The sequence below is a fragment of the Phaethon aethereus genome, assembly GCF_964289735.1.
Source record: "Phaethon aethereus genome assembly, chromosome: 4".
Lineage (NCBI taxonomy): Eukaryota > Metazoa > Chordata > Aves > Phaethontiformes > Phaethontidae > Phaethon > Phaethon aethereus.
The window spans coordinates 5,890,636-5,902,246 of record NC_138578.1 but is presented as its reverse complement, the minus strand read 5'-3'; positions in this window follow the sequence as shown (position 1 = coordinate 5,902,246).

Genomic DNA, 11,611 nt, shown 5'->3' with positions numbered 1-11,611 from the left:
AAAATAAATTAGCAAATTATGTGTAGGGTCTGAGGCAGAAAATTCCACTAATGCAGTATTTAAGGTGTGGTTTGTTAGTTAAATCTTTTTTAAAGTATTTTCACTGAACTTAATTCAGCACTACACATTATGTTATGGTCCAGTCTGGTTTAGCAGCCTATCATAAAGAATGTTATGTGATCAGGTGCCATTTATCATTAACTTCAAGACACTTATGGGACATTCCCATTGTAATTGAAAAGTATGTTTCATTTCAGTGGCTGGGAACTGCCATTGTGTTTTTGTGAAATAATTACTGAGCTCCTAAGAGTGTCTGAAGCTGTGTTACTCTGCTCAGAAGAAAAAGAATGAAGAAAATCATTCTTGAAAGATATCAGGGAAACTGTGCCCTGTTCTGCATAGGCAGTAGCAGGATGAAGTTTGATTAAGATAAGGGTTACTTAAGATGCTGTATTGCTAAACTACTTAAGAATATGTGATTTTTCCATGTTCTCTAAGTCTTTGGGGTGTCATCAGATCATACGTTTAAACTTTTCTGCCCGGAGAGGAGAAAAAAAATCTTTCAAATTCCAAGACATTCTTGTAGCTATTTGTCTTCAGGAGCAGTGGTTTTTCACTGAGCTGTTAGCTCAGTGCTCTTCATAATACTGCAACTGTTACCCACAATAAGGAAAATGTCCTGGTAGGAGGGAGAGCCCTAAAGGTGTAAAAGAACTGGAGAAAAAGTAGATAATATTTTTATTATCTATTATCAAATTATCAAATTTTTATTATTTGCTACATAAAATAATAATCATATGCATTTGCTGAGGGGGGCTGAAAGGAAGCCTTAAAAACATTTTAGTCCAGGTTCTCCAAGTTGTATGCTCAGCTGTATTATCACAAAGAGATCCAAAACAAGAGCAGAATAAGTAAAAAAATCTCTCTTCAGTTTGCAGTAAGCTAAGTGAGGACACATTATTTCATGGGTAACTTCACCTAACTGTATTCCAGTCCTCAAGTCTCTCCTACCATGAGTACCTATACCCATAAAAACATACTCTAGCAAAGCTTTCCTTATGTAGCCTGTAGCAAGCAGTCACATGAAGCTTAGTCATCTGATTGCTGTCATTCCCACATCCTGTATAGAGTCTAAAATTTATATGCACATTCACATCCATTTTCTTCTTCAAAATAGGTTAGTGGAGCATTTCTTTAAAGACTCATTCAGTCAGATGCGTTCAGTCAGCTAGTTTCCCACTCCTTTTTTCATCCTATGTGGAGCACTGCATTTAATAGGTATTTTGCTCTTCGTAGCCTTTCTGGCTGTGCTTTTGCTTATGGGCATACTGCAGGCCTGCTCCATGCATACGGGGTCTATGAGAAAGGGCTAAGCAAGAGCAAAACAGAGAGAGCTGAGAACAGAATGAGGAGAAATACAATTTAGGAGGAGGTTATGGAATAATGATGACAGAAGTAAAGGTGAAAACTAAAAATGAAGTAATGAAATAAGGGTTAGTATCAGCAGTAAGAAAAGGAGAAGGAAGGGAAAAGAAATTGAGGATATAAGAAGACATGAATGAAGAAGAAAATTTGTGCTGTCTGAGAAAGCATGACTGGTTTTTTTTTTTTGTCTAAAAAGCTCTAGGCTTCAGAAGCAGCGAGTGTTAAGACGTGTTGGTTTATTTTAGCTAGGATAAAAAAAAGTAATACAGAACACAGGAGCCCAGAAGAGAGCTTAAATAAAGGGGTATTATGGACTTACAGGGAGGAGCCTGCTGCATGATCAGTTTCATTGGCTGAGATTCTAAACTTCCTATCATTTCTCTTCAAGTTTCTTCTCCTTCCTCTTGCTCTCAATTAGCTCTAGACACACTTTCATAGAGAATAACCACTATTTTTTAAGTCTTCTTCCTTTAGGTGCAGGAATAAACACAATATGTTTTGTTCTTAGTTATTCGTTGTACATTGAATAATAATTTTTTTCCCCATAGTGTTTCAAGTTCTAATATGTTCAATGGGATGGCAAAAACAATTCCATTGAAATAATCTAGAATTTCACCCTGAGAAAAAGAAACATTGGTTTTCATTCTTCTCCAGACCTTTTGATCATAATGGGACTGGAACAAGATCTGTGTGTGCATGATTCTGTTCATTCTTTAGGAATGAGGGAAAGGGTGAGGTTGCATAAATCTTGTGAATGACTGTTTTTCCTCTTGGATAATCCAGTTTCCAGTCCAATAATCTACTTCTGTGGAACAACAATGCAACTGAAATTCTCTCCTGTGTTAGGCTGTTCTGTTTTTAAAGTTAATTCCTGGAATAGTAGAAGTATGAGAAAATTTTATGCATGCTGTTTATATCAGGCACATTTTGAAACTTTGGCCTCATCTGGATGCTCTTGAAAACATAGTTTTAATGATGATCTTTGTGTTGCATCAGTCTTACACAAGCCTTTCAGATTTGCAGGTCTGGTTTACTGCTTTCTCTTAGGATATAATCCAGTAAGAATGAAGGTCTGCAACAGAAAAAGAAAAGAATGAGAGGTTCCCTTAAAAAGCTCATTCCTTGGATTCGCATAGACAATTTCTGTGGCTAAATTGAGCTTTTTGGGTGAAACCCAACACAAAGTAAAACTAGGACAAAAGAACAGTATTCAATGAATATAAAATCGGGAGTAATACAGTGGTTAACGTTACATAATATATACTCTGTCTCATTAAAAGTTGAAAATAGATGAAATACCTCAGATAACAGAATGCAAAAATGTTAGCAAGTATTAAAAAACCTGATTTCGTACTGTGTGAGAAACTGAACATTATGTGATTTAAAATATGAGTTGAGTCCACACCTAAGCAAAATTTAACAGGATTGTGTTATAAAATAGGCTGATTTAAAAAAAAAAAAAAAAGGGCAGTTGATTTGTTCTCAGTGCTCATTGCATTTCAGGATTTAGCTCATCTTCTTTCTTTTTTCTTTTTTTTTTTTAACCCTTTCTGAATTTTTCAGAGCTCCCAGAATATAGTCTATAGTGTATATAAAAATGTTTAGCCCTTCTATGCACAGAAGCAGCTGGTTTTCAAGTGCAAACTAGTAAGTTACTTTGCAGGTGTAAATTCAATATATATGACCTTAGTCTGTACAAAGTTTAAATCCCAGTAATCAGAAAACATGATGACTTTGTAGATATTACCATGCTGAGACATACTTTTTTCTGTTTCCAGAGCTAGCTAGTTTAAATGTCTCTGTACTATGTTCTACTTAAATTGTAGGGAAATCTATGGAACTTTTTTTTTAAGTTGTCAGATAAATTTAAAGCCAGATCAATTCTAACCTATAGTAAAAATTTTTCTTTTAGTCCCATGTTATTGATTCTGTTGTAAAAGCATGTCACTGCTGTTTTTTCTGGACAAGCAAAGGATGAGTAGATACCACTTGCTCCTGGATTCAAGAGTGAAGATTTTCTTGGTGAGACTCAAAGGTGAAATGAACATCTTGACTATTTTTTTGTAACATGGGGAGGACATGGACACTAAGGCAGATTGGCTTTTCGTAGAGGACAGGCACTTTTTAGCTTTCCTCATACAGGTTTAAAAAAAAAATTCTGAGTGAGGAAAAAAAAAGGGCATGGAAGTAAATAGAATAAAACATCTTTTTTCCATAGACAGGTCATGCCAGACTTGCCTGCTTTCTTTCTGTGATACAGTAACTGCTTTTCTAGACAAACAAAATTGTTAAACTAAAGAGAGGGGAATTAATAAAGTAATTGTTAAATGGGCAAAGAAATACCTCAGAGGAAAAGATGGCAATATGTTATGCTGAATGTCAAGGGGAATTTGATAGATCTCTCTCCAAAAATTGATATTGAAACCAGTATTGTTTAATATTTTCATTAGTGATGTTGGTGCAAAAACTAGAACTTGCTAATGAAATTTGTTGGCATCACGAAGTTGGGAAACAGCCCCTGTAGGGTGGTGTCGTACCGGAAAAATTGGATGACCTTGAGGAGTAGGGAAATAAAATGGGATAAACTAGAATAATATAAAGTACAAGGTCATGTGCTTAGGGACTAATGGGAAAGGCTCTCTGATATAAACTCAGTGCTTGTTGGATGGAAGGTGAGAGAATTTGAAAGAACTAGGTGCATAAGCCAAAGAAAGGGTGGCTGTGCGCCACTGATTGATGTTACTGTGAAAAAAGTAAGTTCAGTCCTAAGTAAATTCAGCCCTTTGTTTCTTGTACAGATAAGGAAGTACTAATGACACGTGTGGTACATGTGGCTTGTCAAACTTTCCCTCTAAAACTGAGAATAGATCTGGAAATCCACGTGCAAGAAATTGGACTTCGAAGAGTTATAAAAAAAAAAAATTTAAATCCCTACTAAAAGAGAGGGGTGGACAAGAGACTAAAAGAACTTGGATTGTTTAGTTTAAAAAAGTGAAGCATAAGAGACCTTACAGCATTTGAATATACTAGCTGAAGCAAATGTGACAGGAAAGGAAGATTTTTTTTTTTTAAAGAAGTTTTATTAAGAAATTACTCAAAGTTGGGCATGAATAAATTTAGATTGGAAATTAGAGGAAGTTTTTTAACTGTCCAAGCCTCTAGACATTGCTAAGAGAAAATGTGATCATTGTATGATATGATGATCTATAATGTGCAAGGGACATATTATAGAATGGAACTTGTCCTGTGCTTCATTAAGCTGTAGTTAGAGCACAGTCAGGTCTGAACTGTCCTATATATATACTAGATCAAAGCAACCGTAGGTTAAACCAGACTGATACCGGTGGTGGAGAGAGTTGTTAGATTTCTCCACTGTGCTGTATGTGACAGATGTGAGCTCTGTGCTGAACAGAATGTGCTGTCGGTGGTTTCTCTTGCATCCTAGAAGAGAAAGACAGCAGGCTGGGGCAAGTGCCTCCTGTTTTCATCTCATGGAACTGTAGAGTTTCAGGTCTGCTTTACTGCTTCCTTCCCACTGATGCTTCCAATGTCCACATTTTCCATTCTCTGTGCCTATTTTATAAGCCATATCTGAATGGATGATAAAGTAACATCATTAAATATATGGAGACTTTTTTCTTTTTATTTTGAACTGTGTGTAGTATCACTTTCTTTTCGGCAGCAATACATTAATGCAATGTATTTGTAACACTGCAAAACCCAGCTAGAAAATAAGCACATTCCATTTTAGTTCAGTAATGCTTGCTGTAACCGGTCGTCTTGCTCTTCTCCTTCCTATTTGAACAGCATGTTCTTTTTTTTTTCCCTTGCCAGCAAATAGTAAAAATGTTCTCATTAAGATCTTGAGGAATGACATATTGCTAGAGCTCAGCTGCCAAAATTAAGCCTTACTTGGCTTCTTGACGTACGGTAGGCCAGCCTAGGAAGAGCCTGTCGTGCCTCAAATGTTTGTTTATAATCATTTGTAGTTATCTTGCATAGTCATCTTTCCGTAGTCTTGAGTGTAATGACTACAGTAACTACTGTTTAAAGTTAATTTTTTGCCTTGTTTGAGTAACCTGGCTCTACAGGGAAACTTTACAAAGGAAAAGGAAGTAGACTGATACTCTCTAAACTGATGTGTGGCTGCTAGCCTTCCCACCATGGGAATTCTTAGCCTGCTGCATACAGAGCAGCCAATGCTGGCCTTTTTAAATCCTTCTCCATTCTTTTCCTGTTTCTACATCAGAGGAACTGGATGTATTTTCTTGCAGGAGGGTCCTGTCATGTTATAGAAGAAGATTTTAAGCTTTTTTGTAATGACTGTCCAGATGTCCTTCAGAACTCCAGAGAAATCCAGTTCTAAGTCATACCTTCCGCACAAAGCAGCCTGAGGGCATGCCTGCATTAATGAGTACAGCCAGCTCTTTAACTGGCAAAGTTCAGGCTGTTCTTTGTACAAACTCCATGGAATATTTTAATCTTCATTTGCTTTTAAAAGATAGTTGTCTCACAATATTCAGGCTTATTTTTATTCTTACAGGGATTTAGAAATCTTCTTTCTCTTGCAAGTGTTGTTTAACTATGTGAAGTAGGGAAGTATGGCAAATGCTGGGACAGGTGTTTTGGATGAATAGTTTGTTTACAGGAAATGCAATTTCCATCTGAAAACAAAGTATTTGTGAATTTATCTTGAATTTAGTTCATAGTTTTGGCCAAAAATAATTGTAAGAAAGAAGTTATTTGGACTTTTTAAAAACTAAAATTACCTCTTTCTATTTAAAAACATTAGATACTAATTTGTTCATACTGCTGTCAGTTGAAATCTACCCAATGTAGAATGAAATCTGTTATTTCAAGTAAAATGAAAGCAGAATGTTAATCTACTAGTAATGGTTCTTGTATTCATTATGCACCATAGCCTGCAATATTATGTATTTACTAATGTAAACCCTTTTTTACTTACCTTTTTTTACCCTGATATTTCTTGTTTTAAATGAAAAATGAAAAAAACCACACAAACAAAACCCCAAAAAACTTATACAGACTGAATTAGTATTTCTATGTTATTGATAGGAAAACTGAGGAACAGATTTTATAAGTTGTGTCCAAAAACAGTCTGTGATGGACACGGGTATAAAGCTTGGATTTTTCAGGCTTTTTTTCCCCCAAGACTCTTCTTGTATTCTAATCAGTGAAGTGAAACTTTCCATTCTCTTTTATCCATTTTCCTCAAGCTTTGTAAAGTAATCATAACTTGCTGAAAAATTCCTTTGATATACTGTGCGCTGATGTATACTTAACCTGTGGGACATGATGTGTGTGGACGTGGGAGGGTGAGGTCCCACTGCACAGGATCAGGAGTCTTGCCAAAGGTGTAGCTGAGGTCAGGCTTTTGTGTTCCCTGCAGCGCCCATGCTTCTTTGTGGGAGGTTTTAAGTTAACCCTGGTGCTCTCTGCTTCTAACTTACATTTTAAGTGTTCTCATTCACATGTGGAAATTGGCTTTCCTCTAACTCTTCCCATAATGGGTATTTTGATGTAAATTAATAAAAATCTGTATTAACAGCACTTGCTAGATTTGTCATGGTACTTTAACACGTGATTTTCAGAAGATAGCTAGAAAATATTTCATGGGTCTGCCAGATCCTTCTGATCTATTATCAATCTTTGACAGCGCCCAATAAAAGATATTTATAGAAAGAAATCGGCTAAATGTGGGGTGATCTTTTTCACATAACTTTCTATTTTCCAGTGGTAAGCCCCAGATTCAGATCATATAGTATGCATTATGTATAATAGGCATAGTTACCACTATGAATTTGTTTAATCCTCTTTTTAAGTTATTAATAGCTTTTGACCCACAATATCCTATAGCACCAGGTTCCACAACTAGGAATTTCTTGAAAAAGTATTTATTCTGTTAATTTTAAAGTTGGTTCCTTATAATTTTATTAAGATTCTGTTTGTTCCTGTGTCATTGTTCCTTTCTCATCTTCTCCATACCATTTGTGGAGACCTCTGTCATAACTTCCTTTATTTGTGTTTAGATGGTCTAATTACTGTTTCCTTACAGAGAACTTTTCTTTGTCTTTTTGTTTTCTGAGTCTTCTCTATTCTACTTTTAAACCATGCTAATTTTTTTGGAGGGATGGGTTAGAGCTCTGTAGTAGTTTTTACTTACTCTGAACACTTAGCCTGCAGGCTGTTTAAAATAACATACTATTTCTTTGAATGGATTTTACCCTTTCAGTTGCTTTTTAATTCCCTTTTATTAAAAGTATTTTATATGCGGCTTTTGTTTCTTAAACTATATCAGTATGCTGACTGCATTTCATAACTGTTTTTTATCGTCTATATTCTCACACTTAATTACATAACAGCTCTGTGGCAAACATACTATTTATAAATAGAGTACTTTATTTGTTTCTGAACAGTATGTAGCCTCTGGGAATAATGAAGTAGCCAGCACTATGTCCCTTGTCAGCCTTGTGAGGATCTTCTGGTATTTCTGTCTAGACTGCTAATGGTTTATGGACCCCATGTTGAGAAATTAAAATCTAACGTACACGGGATTTTATGCTCCACAGTCTTACTGTGTTTCAAGAAGTATATTTTATCCTGTTAGTTTAGGTACAGCCCAGAATATTTTGTGCTGGTTAATAAGACCGTCTAAGAACTGAAGCAGAGTACAGGTTATTCATGGCTGGTCTGAAAGTAATTTTAAAAAGATCTTAGTAGATATGTGCTCATATTTTCCCTACAGTTACATGCAGTTTCCCAGAGTATTTCTGAGGCATTATTAGGGTTGTTTGCAACTCACCATATGTACAATGCAAAATGAACTACATATGTAGTTAGCCAAGTAATTCAAAACATCCGCTCTGGTGCTGAACATATAGTAGCTTTGGTTGTGGCATAAATTTGAATTACAAATACACAATATTTGCATTTGAGATGCAATAAATGCCATGAATGATGAAATTCTGTCTACATAGAGGTCAATGCCAAAACCCATGTTTGATTTCACTGGGATCAGAATTCCACCTCCAATGTGTTTTTCCGGCTTCTGATTGAGACAGTGCCTATTAAATTAATTAAAACACAGAGATAATTTGAGACAATAGAGTAATAATTTGTTTGCACAATTGTCAGTTATATGGATTATGCAGGAAGGAAAGTAGCCGAGACATGCTGACATATTTAAAACATCTAAGAAGGGAGTATGCAGTCAAAAAGATATACATCCAAAGTACAAGGTTAGGTATAAACACAATGTTTCTGGAATGTAATAAAATAACAACATGAATTGTTTATTTCCTGATACTGATATGTAATCCCTATTACAAAACAACCAGAAAACAAATCAGCTGCAGTTTCTTTGTTGAAATTGGGAGAGAGACCATATGGGTATTTTATTACCCGATTCATGCAAACATACCTTATACTAGATGTAAGCAAACATCATCAGAAATCAGCATCAGAGAGACTGTGGCCTGCTGAATTCAAGAATGAATTTCAGATCATGTACTGTATGCAGTACTGAAATTATTTCAGTGCTGCCAGTGAATTTGGCCTATAGGTAATTTAGCCTATTAGCTTAGCTAAGTAAAGTGAAATATGAATACATAATTTTTATGAGTCTGACCAAAATATGTGGAATAGGAATGTTCTAAGTGACACCAATAAGTGTAGTTTCAGGCAATAACTGTATAGGGTTAAAATATGCACTCCTCATGACTGTTATTGCTGATACTAATTTATCCTCAACAGTGAAGACAGTATGGGCCAGAAACCCTGGCTTTTCACGTCAAAAGAGGTTTAAGGTGCGTATGTTTTTTAAAAAAACTTATATTCATGGAGCTATTTTTTTACATACTGTAGTCACAGAGTATTTTGTATACATTGGGAAATAGCAGATCTATTTCCTCAATTCACCACATTTTTAGTGAAAACATTTAAATGAATTTTGAAGTTCCCTTTATACCGCTGCAATGAGTACCTTAATGTAAATAAAAATGAGTCCAAAAAAACTTTGGGAACAAAGACTTCTAGACATTTTAAACTATATATTCACTTGCACTGCATTTCTGTCTTTTCATCATACCCTTCAGTCCCTTTTTCTTTTGGAAGCAAATATAAGTGTCTTGTGATAAAGTGTACTTGATGTTATGGGCACATTTTCTATAATATTTATACACCTTTGATTGTTTATGTTTTTGTAAAGCTGTTGCTCATGTGTCTCTCCATTTAATCTACCGTTCAGCTGAATTCCTTACAGCTAAAAGAAGCTTTTAGAAGCACTACTGAAAATTTAAAAACATTTATTTGTTGCTCTTTCCAGACCTATAATTAACGAAAACCTTTATTCTCTCACTTCAGAGCCATCTCTTTGTCTACAAAAATTAATACAAATCTTGATCTCTGAAGTTCTTCGTCATTAGTTACCCAATGCTAGGCTTTCCTCTAGTTATAGGATACATTTCAAGTGCCATATAGTCTCACAAAATGAATGTGGGTGCTAAAACCCATTGAAGTTAAATACAGAATCTGAATTCCCAACCTTAACAAGAGATCTTCCTTTGTGGCAAAGGAATTGTTTTTTGGCAGAGACATTTGTTTATTGCGGTGGGACTTACACAATAAGGCTACATATAGGCTGATGCAGCCAGGGAACATTCTTGGACGGTGGCACTCGATCCTCTGTGCTGTTGAATAATTAGCACATTGCGCAGTCCTAGCTTCTGCCAGCTAACGCTCTCCCAAACAGTTCCCAAGCATGGTTCAAGAGTGCAGCATGGTCAAGGGCCTGTTCCTAATAGGCAGTTTGGCAAAAGCCCCCCAGTATGGGAAGATTAAATAGTCTGGCTGCAGACTCTTCTCTGACAGTTGGCCTCAGTTTTAAAAAGAATGATCTGGGCACATCTGATTTACTATTGTATGTGTAACTCTGTGGTAGTAGGGGTAGGTAAGCAGGAGGCACAGAGTTCTTATTTTCTGCTGCAGTTGATAACTGTAGCTGAGTGTGGAATTAGAGCTACCAGTTTTGATGCGACACAGCTCATTTCAGAAGTCTCAGATGGAATTTGAGGACTTAAGGACTGTTCGTAATTTCCAGCCACATATAATGCTGTTATTTGGATCTTCAAATGAACACATTCATAGCAGGCTCAGTACTTCTCCAACATCTTAACCCTCCTGAGCCCATTCTGCACCAGTGAGTCCACAGATGTATAGGAAACTAAAATTACCATTATGCATGTTGTGTAAGCAGCAAGGTGGCATGCTCTGCACGTATAGGTTATTTTTACAGGGTATACAATAAAAATTATGTATCCCTTCTTCACAGTCCTCACTGTGTATATGTTATGCACCAATTTTCTCCTATTTCTGTTCAAGTAGGCTTATGAATGCTTATGCTGGCTCATAAACAAATTATAAACAAATTCCTCCAGAAGTTGGTTGCCTTCTCCTCACTATAGTTTTTTCTATAGCCTTTGCATTTTTAGCCTTGAAGAATTCATATTTTTGTCATTGTCCATATAATTGTTGTAGAATGTGCACAGTTAGGGTTGCCAAACTAATCCCTTGCTAGGAAAGTGTTCTTGGTCAATGAGGTTGATTTTTTTTTTTCCCCCCATAAATTTGTTCAGGGCCTGTACATGCGTTTGTGCAGTCTGTATGACAAAGTAAATTAAAGAAAATAGATGACACAATTTCCTTTGCCAACTACCTGCCTTGGAACCAGATTTGAAACATGGAAACAATTTTTACAGACACAAATTTCATCCACAAAAATGTAGGCAAAACATTTTGTTGATCTTTCCACTTCAAATCTCATTCTACCATTCTTTTATTCAGATGTTGAGGTTCTTTCTGAAATAATCACTTTTGTAGCTCAATGCCACCAAAACCTTTCATAAGGAAAATATATGGAAAAACAGTATTTTATTTGCTAACCATCATCTTCTGTGGGTTTCAATTTGAGATAAAATTTGATTAATGTGTTACCATAGAGCTTCCAAAATTTTATGAATACTCTGATTTAAAGAAAAAATTAGTAACTGAGATACCCAGAAAGCTCTTGGATGTTGCATGCATGCTTAGAGACCATAAAGCCCTGAAGAACAATCTCGGATATATGTGAGTGGCCTATTGGTTGAAGCAAAGTTTCTTTTTTCAAAAC